We start from the raw sequence: 11,423 nt of genomic DNA, 5'->3' as shown, positions 1-11,423 counted from the left end.
ATATTTGCAGTTTCCCTTTATGTCGGGGGTAGAGCACCTTATATAAAAACATCAGGGACTCCAGTGGAGGTGCATTTTTAGCTTTTCTAAAGCCATTTTAACAAAATCATTATCACTATTTTGAGATATTAGCCGTTGAGATTTCTGCATTCTCTCCAGTATAATGGCACTAGATGGCACTGGTCCTGTGGTGCTCAAAATACATCTGACAAAACTCAACAGCCCTGTCTCTTTCCAGAATTCATGAGCCGGTTATTCAAAATAATCCACAGACTTTGTTGTGAGCAGTTTCATGTAGGAACTATTTTCTTTCTGCAGTAGAAACTACTGGAACTACTTTGTATCTAATAGAAAGAGCAGAGTACCATTTAGACCCATTATATTTGAGAGAGGGCAGACATCTCTGCAGCCGATATCTCAACAACTCTGCAACTTAAATGAAAAAAACTGAGATGGATAAGTAGCAGAACAGGCCAGTGAGGGAAAAAAATGCACATTTTTGATTTTGGGCCGAACTGTCCCTTCAAAGCCCCGGTAGAGTCTCAAAACATATAAACAACTACAGAGGAAGTTGGTCTGAGCAACATAAAGTAAGTTCTTTGATGCAGGTTCTGCATTGCATTGGATTACATCATGAATGTGTTTCTATTTCTCTGGTCACAGTGTACAGAGTGTACTATGGTACATGCTCGCCACAAACGCATGGCTGAACCTAGAGAGCAGTTTGCAACAGAATTTATCACTGAAGAATATTTAATGGAAAACAAAACATTCCTTAAGTAGTACTGAACTATGAAGACTGTTCTGGAGGGTTTTTTTTTTTTTTTTTTGAAGTGAGGCTTTGAACACCTCAGTATAATTAAGCTTCAATGGAATTTTGTTTGCAGTGATCAAAGCAAGTCAAAATTATTGCCTCTGAAAACTCAACATCAAAGTGTCTGTCCTGAAGCTACCTGTCCTGGTTACTCAGGACAACCCACAGATGACAGACCGCCGTGTTGACAGTACCCTCTTCAGAGGACACATCTTTATGTTCTTTTGGAATCTCTGCACCTTTGTCTTGCGGAATATAGAGCCAAACTGTCAACGATGCACACAGGATATATGATAATACCAGTCGCTGATTGCCCTAATCCTACACCTAACCTCATTGTACCCTGCACTCATGTGTCTCTGACAATATTTTGTTACAGAAGTGGCTCCGTCTGGGGGTGTAATCTCAACCACACAGAGGTTATCGAATGATTCGGAATCAAAGAAATATTAGAATATTATAGGAATACACAGGCAGCAGCGTGTCTCTATGAGTCTCTCATATAGAAGTTGGTATAGAATTGATTATGTATAGTGTACAGTACAGAGCAGTCATTCCAAAAGACTGGGTTGGGACCCACAGGTGGGTCACAGGAGATTTTATTTGAGTCCCCAAATAAATAAAAACTAAAATAATAATAATAATAAAAAAAATACCTATGCTGTTATGCTGATAAGAGCAAATAAAAACAATGAAATGGCCTGTTTACTCAGCCTAAATGCATTTTTTTGTCATTTATAAAGTTTTAATATGTGTTTATGTTTTCAATTAAGCGTCGAAATGAGAAAAAGGCAGTTCATTTATGCACAAATTAGCTAATTTATTGATAAGGCTTGTTATAATTTGGGTTGCAATGGTTTGTCATTTCAAAAGACTGTGTCCTCAGGAAAGAAGTTTGGGAAACAGAGGTATAGAGAATATTATAAATGCAGGACAAAACAGACAGAAGGGTAGGACTGAGAGTACAAGACACAATTAGTCCATTTGCTATTTCAGCACCACAGACAGCACCATGGATTTATCAATAAAGCAATAGGATACAAGAGCGAGTGCTGTTGTACTGAATATCAGCATGGCTGCAGTTTTACTAGTGCCATGTACAATAACAAGCTACAACAGATTATGATTTGTTATTTGCTCATCACTCCACAACTGGACTGGGACTAGACTGTCGCCAAGCAACACGTAGATATTTTCCTGCACACTAATGTTGTTCATGTACTTTGAGTAGGTCTCCATGTTACGGCAGTAGAGCTATGTAGAGAACAGCAACAAAAACAACACTGGGTTACTTTTACCCAGCATGTTGTGTTGTTGTGTTGATTGTACTACCAATCATAGTGGGTCAAGAAACAAAAAGAAAAAGAAAAACAGTGTTAGATTACTTTCATCCAGCATGTTGCATGGATTAAACTACCCATCATGCTGGGTAAAATAAAACTGGTTACTTTTACCCAGCATGTTGAGATGATTGCACTACCCATCATGCTGGATCAAAAAGCACACAAACACCACTGCTACCAACAACAACAACAATAAAATGTGTTGCGTATCATGTTGGGTAAAAGTAACCAAGCATTTTGGGCTGTATAATCAACCCACTAAACTTTTTTTTCTCATTTCATTAGACTGTAAACTGTTGATTGATTTGTCAGCTGCCAGCTGCTCCGTGTTTTTAATTTGGAGGCGTATAAATGAATGAATGAATGAAGTGACTGTGAATTAACAGTCATGAATTGATGATCCATTGTGCCAATCACATAAACTCAGAACGACTTGATCACTTCTTTATTCATGACACATGATGCATACATAATGCATTAATTCAACCATTAAATCATCATGAGTGATACATTAGCTATGTATTACTCAGTACGTGATTTGTGCTCTTATTAAACAGTCTTACCAGATATTTCATAGTCTAAAGGTCAGGTTGTCTTGAGATTTGCAGAGCATGTTCGTGCTCATTAAGAGATGAAACGACCTTTTCACACACTTCTGATATAGTTTTTCTTTAGCTGCCCCATTGGATTGCAACACCAAGCACAGTCAGTTCTCAGATCATGCTGGGTCTAATACTAGAACAGCTGGCTCAGAAAGGCTCCATTTTTAAATATCTTGTTGTTTCAGGTGGCCTTTTTTTTAAGCACCATATTCATACATTCTTGTCCCCTCTACTGGTAAGAGTAATCATTTAGTTGATTAATTATTTTTTTTAAAAATAATCAATTTCCATTTTGATAAAGAATTAATCCTTTAGGTCATTTCACATCCAAAGATGCTAAATATTTCACGGTTATAGCTTCTCAAATTCGACAATTTGCTGCTTTTCCCTTGTCTTAAACTACAGTAAAGAAAATGATTTTGAGGTTTAGACTGTTGACTTTTGTCAATAAATCAATAAATATGATCAAGAAAGTAGAATGCAGATTAATCCATAATGAAAATAACCATTAATTACAGCCACATGTGGAACAGTTAAAGCTTTAATTTGTAACATTTCCACATTAAAAATCCCTAAACGTGTTATATATTTTGTAAAGCTCTGTAATTACATGATCACAAGTGTTTCCAACAATGGTCAAACCCAGAGAAATCTGTAATTTATTCAAGCTAACGGTGCATTTCCTGCTAGCTAAACTCAATATACTACCTCGTCCATAAACTGCTCAAGTTGTATCAGATAGATTTTCAATTGTAATGGATTTTTTTTAAAACAATTAATACAACTCCCATGATCCAATGCTACTTCATGGTCTCAAGGAATCTTTTGTCATTGTTTTAATGTGAGATATTAATGTGTAATAATAGAGTAATAATGATGGTATATATTTATAGTATATCTTTAGTATTTACATGAGTATTTACTGCATGATTTTAGGACTTTAACTTAATTGAAGGATCTGAATCTGTCTGTGAGGTGCGGTCGTGTTTTTCCAGACACTAGTTTTACTTGATGCATTGCACACGTCCCCCATTACATCCCTGTAAGTTAATGTAGAGATCAATACTAATCTCTTGAGAGCATCTTGTTCTAGTTTGCTATATTTTGCAGAACATATGGTTTATCTCTCACCTCTTGACCTGTGATTAATCCACATTACTGGAAACGCGGGGAGCGCTGCATGAGGCCCATTACGAGGCTGATTCATGCCTTCGTCTTCAACCCGCTATTACGATCCCTTGGCCTGATGTTTGACTGTGGGCTTCCTGCTTTGACCGAACCAGTTTTTAATTACACGTGCTTCTTACTGAGCGCAATATTGAAGAGAGGCTGGTCTCGCTCCCTTTTGTTGTTTGGTTATTATAGCTTTGTGCATGTATAATCAGCCCTTTGTGCACTCGGGAGACAAAGCAGGGGAACAATGACCTTTAGGGTACAATGAGCCATCGCTCCTGAAAAACAAATCACATGCAGTCCCCGGGGATCCAGCAATGCTTCCTTCAATAGCACTCAATGTCTGGCCTCTCCGGCGTCTGACCACCATGTGCCATGGTCTTTCCCCGGATACACCACACCAAGGGCGGATATTTCATACCAGAGTTGGTGAGGACAATAAACATGTCCCAGCTCCCCATAGACATAGTTAAAGCTGTCTGTCTCCTGCCTGAGGCTCATGGTGCGATTACAGCACTCATGGAAATAAATTACAATGTCATAGATTTGTGTATATTTCTCACTTTCCCCTGACGGTCTGAATACCTCACTACACTCTGAGAAATAAAGGTTCCACAAAGATTCTACCTGGAGGGCCGAGGTTCCTCCCAGAAACATTTGCTTCTGAAGAACCCATCTTTGAGTGAAGGGTTTGTCAAGGGTTCCTTTTAAGGGTTCCATTAAGAACCTTTTTCTTCAAAAGAGCCCTTTTTGGAAGAAGGAATTCTTCAAGGATTATTGAAATCCCTGAAGAACTTTTGTTTTGTCAAGGGTCTTTTGTATCATAATAATAAGGCGTTAAAAGGGGGGGTATAAAACCCTTGGAATATGAAAAGGTTCTCTGTGTGGTCAACATAAAACCCTGGGGATATGAAAGGCTTCTAAGTAGAACCCCTAAGTGTTTCCAGATAAAACCCTTGGAATATATAAAGGTTCTTTGTAGAACCCCTTCTGTGTGTTTAAAATAAAATACTTAGATTATATAAAAGATCTCTGTAGAACCTCATGCAGGGCACCGGCTGTATGTGGTGGGGAAGCAGCACTGCGAAAATCGTTTGGATTTAAACTATTTTATTGTAAAAAAAAAACAAAAAAAAACTACTATAACTTTGTAATAAAGACACACGGGGAACTATTTTACTATTCAAAGGCACATAGAAGCTTAATAATGCTCTAGTATGTAGGGCCGCCTGGCACTGCATTGTGTTTTCTTCACTGGAAGGGCACCCAAGAGGGCACTTTACCATGTTTTGTCCAGAAGACAGGTACCCTAGAGGGGATTATACTACACTTTATTTCACACTTTTTGAACATAGAGGGCAGCAGGGGGGTGATCAGCCCCCCAACCTGCACACCCAGCCCCATCCCATGTCTATACAGTAGGTAAGTAATGGACCAAACCAATGTGAGGCATCATTAGGGGGAGACGCAGTCTTTCACTTGAACCTATTGTTTTGCATCTAATATTAGGGCCAACTCAGTAATACCTGGATATTGGTAGGGACCTGTCTACACCCTTGCACCACACACCATTATCAATATTACCTCCATGCTGACATGCCTACACCCACTCTTCAGGAAGATATGCATCTCATTAGTTATGCACAGTGCTCACTGAAAATAGTCTTTGGTGCAAAGTGAGGAGTAAGTTCGACAGGCTTTCAGTGGCACGCAGTAGGTGGTATTCCGTCTTTTTAAGCTCCTTCTGCTCTCGAGAAGTATTCTTTTGCCCGAAAACCACAGTAAATGCCCACAGAATGAGTCAGCGACAGAAAGAGACACAGAGAGGGAGTATTTCTGTCACGATTTGAGAGACTGATAGGATGTCACAAAGAGAAAACTGTATCATATTGTCCTCGTTTGCCTCTGTTTCCTGTGGGCTTCTGTGCAGCTGTCACATGCACACTATTATCTGACAGTTATCTGACCTGTTTAAGTGTGATAAAATCCTTTATGTGTCATTTCCCGCTGTGTGAGACAATGGTATAAAATCCAGGCCGTCTGTGTTTAAAGAGTTCACCTTATCTGTGAGCTCATCACCATCTGCCTCTTATTCACCTTTCACTGGGGAGGGGAAAAAAAAGAAAAACAAACCAAAAACCTCCTCTTTCTGAAAAAAATCAACATAAATATAGGACATTTGAGATGCCAAAGGACTCTAGGACTCATCGTCTCCTTGACAACAGTCTCCAAGCAACCATTACTCCTCAAAGCATTTCTCCAACCCCGTCTCTCTCTCTCTCTCTCTCTTTCCGTCTCTCTCCTCAACCCCTCTGTCTCTTTGCCAGTTTGCCTTCCTCTCAAGAGTCCTCCCATTTATCCACTTCAGATAGTTACTGTACCAGCAGCATCGCGAGCTGAAAGGTATCTGATGTGATCACATGTGATTGGCTGGAGGGAACGAACAGTGCTCTTCTTGTTTTTTTAGCCCGAGGCACTTCTCTACACCTGGTAAAACTAGGGTGGAGCTGACAGAGATGTTTTCAGAGTTATTTGTGCCATGATTTTTGTGGACATCCACACTCCAGCCAGTGAACTAACATGCTTCTGTTGTGTCAAAAGGCCCCCTCCAGTGAAAATCATGTTTTTAACCTTGTTAGCACATCCATGTGGTGTTTTCTCGTGTGTTACAAGACATATCAGGAGTGAAATAAGCAGGAAACAGCATGTCTGAGCATTTCTTGTCTTTTTGCCTCAAAAAAAAATGTGGAGAGGACAGGGACTATTTGCATATTCATGAATCATTGAATTAAAAAATGAAGGCAAGGTGTTGAGCTATATGCAAAACATTCATTTTCATCTTTTTTCGCAAAAAAAGTATCAGACACTTTATTTCTTCTTGTAGAGCATTTTGTATTGTTTAAAACATGACTGGAGGTGAACTTCAAAGTCTTTGTAAAGGAAAAAGGGAGTTTTTACTTCTAAACATATTATACATGTTAGAAAATTGTTGAGAACTATGTAGTCCTGCAGTGTAAAATTAAACCATTAAAATATGTCTGTGTTCATGATTTTTTGTGTTGGACCTGAAACATGGTTTGATGATGTGCCAGAGCCATGATCCCCCGACACTATATAAACCCCACAAACTGACACACGACACAACACCGCCTGTAAGCTACGAACGCACCTTAATCGACACTTCTCAGTCTAAATCAGCCCAGCAGTTCACTTCAGCTCACTTCAGTTCCAACAATCTGACACAGAAGGAAAAAAAACAATACCATTTCATCACTGTCTTCTGGCTCTGGTGACCCAAACATATCTGGACAGGTCCAATAAAGCTGCTAGACGGAGCGTTGCAGCGAGAACACACATTTTTCATTGCTCTACACGATCTTTTAAAGAATAGAGTTAGTCAACTGAACTGGGCCCCGTTTCCCAGAGCCTTCGTAGCGCTATGTGCATCGTAAGTTGTATTTTAAGGTCTCCCTTAAGGTTGTCCCAACTCTGGGAAACAGCCCATAACCTTAACATATCATTCACAATGAGCCTCATGCAACAGTCAGTCATAGAAACAGATTTGTTCGTAAGTGTAAACTTGTCATATTTATCGATTTTCTCCTGTCATGAATTTTTGCTTTGGCATGAAAGCAATTCAAGAGTGGCCCAGACCTGTTGAAGAAGTCATTTGCAGTTAGTCTGCTGTCATCCAAACCAATGTTTTTAGCTCTTAATTCCACTGCTGATGCTGTTAAAATTATAGATTTTCTTCCATGTATCTCTGACAGCAAAACCTCAGTCTCTGAACTCGGAAAGTTCTTCCTTTTACTCTTTGATGCCATTTTTATGAATGGACCTCCTGACATATGGGGCAGGAACTGCAGCCTCATATGATGTCACTGGCATGTTAAATATGCTAATTTACAAATCTCATGCATGAACTCTCAAATACGCACAGGTGCATCATTTACAGAGTCATCTGAAGTTAGGAACATTTGCAGAATCTCACGTGGCATGTTTGTACAGCTCTAATTATCTGTGGCCTTGTGCCTATGACCAAATCACAGCCATGCTGATATTCAGTACAACAGCACTCCCTCTTGTATGATCTTGCTTCAGTGACATAAGGCATCCATTGGTACGCACCGTGTCAGGAAGGGGGCTATATATTGCTCCGTAATTGGGCTAAAGTTTGTTGAGCAAACAATGGTCTTGGCCATTTTCCCTTGACCACTCCTCTTAAGATATCTGAATACTCAAGGTTCTCCCCCCCTTTACATACCCACTTCATGGTAATCCCATTCAGTTTTGGCCAAAAACCATGATGTTGTTTGCATGTAGTATAACTGTGTTATTTTTGCCGATTCTAAAAATGGTGTATTGAACATTGCTGTATACTGGTGTCCTTAAACAGCATTGGAGTCGTATAAACTGGGCTGAGACTCTTGTGGATTCAGTGAGCCCAGCTGTATTGATGTGTGATGACGTTAGTCCACATAATAGCTATTTCATTGTCGTGAGATCACGTTTTGAAACTTGAAGATGATGGTGGTTATTTTTGGAATGAAAATCAGTGATGCTGTGATCTAATTAGCTCTCTGCCAAAACATTAATCTTCTGAATGGCCACAACTTCCACTGGGACATGCAGACTCTGACTTATGAATAAGCAGCACCAAGCATAAATTAATTAAATGTCATCTCTTATGAGTTTCTCTAAAAAGTATGATTTTTATATCTGCTATATAATTGGAAAGCCACCTGTTTATTTGTAATGTTCTAAATAACTAACAAACTTTTAATTGATAAATTTGGACTTATTGTCCCGTTTATTGTTTCCTTATTACTGTTAGGTAAACCCTGAATGCTTGGTTACAATACTATTACACTAAACTTAATTCAAAACTTTGCAAATCTCTGCTGTTTGCCTGTGGCAGTTGTCATGGCATTGCAGCAGGTGCTTCACCATCTGTTGGCTGATGGAAATCTGCACTTCAGTGACTGCACTCATCTAGTTTGTGTAAATATTTCATGTAACCAACCACTGCATGGTTATTTTTATGTCTTGACAGTTGCATATTAGCACCCCCCCAAATTCCTTTGGAGGATGGGAAAGTAATACTTGATCAAAACAGTGTTCTGTTTGTAGTCCAGATTGCATGAAATATACATCAATTGCACCAAACAATTTTGAGGTAAGACTGTGGCATTTAAGATGCTTCCGTTTAGCTTTTTAAGTGTGAGACAGATCATTTTATAAAGTCAGTTCACCCAATTTGCAAAGAAATATATTTTCTTACTTACCGTCAGTAGTATTTAGTTATGCATGCTAAGTTTTTAGATATCACTTTTTGCAATTTCTACCTCCATTAATAATAGAGGTAAACAGAACTACCTCTGTGGTTCCTTGGGAGGCACCACAAAAAAAAAAAAAAAATCACATTTGAAAAATTCAAGGGGAGCACCACTTTTCTGAAACAATGTCCCTCTTATGGCAATCCACAGAGCACACTGTGAACATTTTCTCACAGAAAACTGCTTTCTTCTGAAGACATTGTCCCTACAAAAGCTCCTCAGTGGATTATCCAGAGCAGCGATTCCTAAATTCCCTCTGTTATGTCCCCCTTTTGAAGCCCACAGCTCATGCTCCCTGATGCATAGCAAAAACTGATGTCACTCTGAACTGGTGACAATCCTGAGGAAACAAGTAACAAAAATATGATGAGGGTCTTCTGCTATTTTGGCAGAATGTGTGTGAGTGTCCATCTTGCTCTTTACAAGCCATGTGGCCTTTTGAATAAACCTTCATAGCCTGAATCTTGATAGTCTTGCAGCATCAGAACACTCATGAGGTTCTTTTTCAGATATTCTTAACAAGTGGAACTAAAAGATTAACAATACATTAGTGCCAGCAATTATTGCAATGCAATGCATCAATTAATTATGTTATTAGTTACACCTGTCTGTATGGAAGTCAAAATTCGATTCAGCTAAGCAGTGATCCCCAACTAGTACACATTTATAGTCCAGGGAGAACCTCGATTCATTACAAAATGACAAAAACTGAAATTACAATTTGATTAAAAAATAATCCACATATTGAGTCAGCTAATGGTTTGTGTTGGGATCGAGTGTGTGAAAAAACTTGCAAGTGAGCAGAGAATGAACGGAGAGCTACAAGTAATGAATTAACCATTCAAATAGCTAAAAGTAATAAAAAAAAGACCTTTACACTCGAAATAACATGATTAGCTAAACTTATGAAAGACTTGTCAAAATAAAAGTAATGGCTAAACAGTTGATAAAAGAGCAAAGTAATGAATAAATGGTGTAATAACTTAGACCTGCAATAACATACCCACTTTATGGGGGCAGAAGAAACCAGCTGTGAATACAACATTGACATATTATCACCTTTTAAGTTGATATAGTGAACTAGTTTGCAAACAGTTGTTTATTTATAGATCCAGTTGGAGCAATGTTATTATTCATGTGGAATTGTGTTTCTGGCCATCATCTGATGAATGTACATCCAAGTTTTTATTTTATTTTAGTTCTAATTTTGTTCTTTAAGTCCTGAGGGAAATATCTGTTTCTTGAGCTGCCAAATCCTCCGATGTGTTAACTAAGTAGTCGCTAGTTGCTTCTGCATACTGTTTGCTGCTGCCAAAACTGACACTATCAGTGGAGTTTAAATAGTTTGCTAAAAGTAAAAAAAATAATGGATAAACACAAGTTAGCTAAATGTAATGGATAAACAGCAAATTTGATCAAACCCACCTAAAAAATAGTTAGCTAACAATTATGAATAAATAGCTAGCTAATAAATAATGGGTAGACAGTTGATATAGCTAAAAAGTAATGGTTAAGCAGTTTAAATAGACAGATAAAAATAATGGATATACAGTTCACATAGCTAAAAGGAATAGAAAACTGGTTTTAAAAGCTAGCTACAAGTAGGACATCTGATTAAAATAGTGAGAGTAATGACTAAAAAATTAAAATAGTTAGCTAATAAATGATGGATAAAGAGGTGGAGTAGCTAAAAAGTAATGGACAAACAGTTTCTGCTAAAAATAATGGGCAACTGAGACAACTGGTTAAAAAAGTTATCTACGAGTAGGACAACTGTTTAAAATAGTCAGCTTAAAGCAATGAATAAATGGTTAAAAGGAAAACCTGTTAAAAAAAGTTGGCTAGAAATGATGGATAAAGAGCAAATGACCAAACTGACCAAAACACTGACGCCTTAAGTGTACTGAAACATTACTGTAACACTGTACACTTCATTTAATGAACAGTGTGAAACACCATCCAGTTCATAATCATAATTAAAAGATACACATTTGGAACATGAGCGATGTCAGTTGAGTCAGGGGCAGTGGGGGTTTGCTGGGTGAAAAAGTTTGGGAACCACAGCCACCGAGGACCACAGTCAAGAATCTGCTGGAGATGCATTTTGGTTGTTACATTGTCATCATTAAGAGGATACTGTACTGCTTCGCCTTGG

Source organism: Lutjanus erythropterus, chromosome 12, assembly GCF_056507025.1.
Source record: "Lutjanus erythropterus isolate fLutEry1 chromosome 12, fLutEry1.hap2, whole genome shotgun sequence".
Lineage (NCBI taxonomy): Eukaryota > Metazoa > Chordata > Actinopteri > Lutjaniformes > Lutjanidae > Lutjanus > Lutjanus erythropterus.
This window is presented reverse-complemented; position numbering follows the sequence as displayed.